General features: G+C 42.7%; 1 protein-coding gene across 8 annotated transcripts in view; it reads right to left on the reverse strand.

The window, feature by feature from the left end:
• The window catches only part of LOC119593490 (gelsolin, cytoplasmic-like), a 58,995-nt gene that overhangs the window by 57,876 nt on the left and 348 nt on the right, over window positions 1-771 (reverse strand). The window lies entirely within an intron of this gene.

Consider the following 771-nt stretch of genomic DNA (forward strand, 5'->3'; position numbering starts at 1 on the left):
AACACTACCACCCCGGCGTCCGCAATGTTATTATCCTCCCAAACGTCTTTCTCCCTCGGCTGTCAACTGGTTGCGCCAAGCTGTCAGACCTCGATATGATTTCTTATGATTCTCACACTAGTAAGGAAAACATAAATTTCACAAAAAGGGTGATTCAATGATGCATTGTGTGCTCTACGGTTAAGACAACAAAAATAGACGATCTTTCACTGCAACAGCCACGGGGAAACAGTGTTGCCATCTGTAGTTGCCAAGGAAATTTGTTTGATTTCCGCGCAGCTATTTCCCGCCCCCTCCCGCCCCCCGGCTTTCGTCACTTTACTATATTAACACAAACTGACATAGTATGCTAAGCTGCAATATATCCAGAGGTCCAACGGCGCCTGCACATGAAATGTTAATCGATTTAGCATCCGCACAAGATTACCACAAATGTCCCAACTGTCACGCGAATGAAAGTGATAGTGATAACGATACCTCTATAACACCGCCTCAGTTCAACTACCGGTGTCATGACTAAGGCATTTCCAAAGATTTTGAAACTTTAGAACTATTTATCTCTATTCAAACAAGAGCTTCATAGACAAAGAAAAACAAGCCATTGCGTTGTTCAAAAAATACTGGAAAACAAAACATTTTCCATATTACTTCGTTCATTACCTAAGGCCAAGGTCATATACGATCCTTCTGCCGCAACTAACAACACGTTCAGCTTGCTTCTCAAATAGCCGGTGGAAGACGAACTGAAGTGACCAGAATACACACCAGAAT

Source organism: Penaeus monodon, chromosome 32 (assembly GCF_015228065.2).
Source record: "Penaeus monodon isolate SGIC_2016 chromosome 32, NSTDA_Pmon_1, whole genome shotgun sequence".
NCBI lineage: Eukaryota > Metazoa > Arthropoda > Malacostraca > Decapoda > Penaeidae > Penaeus > Penaeus monodon.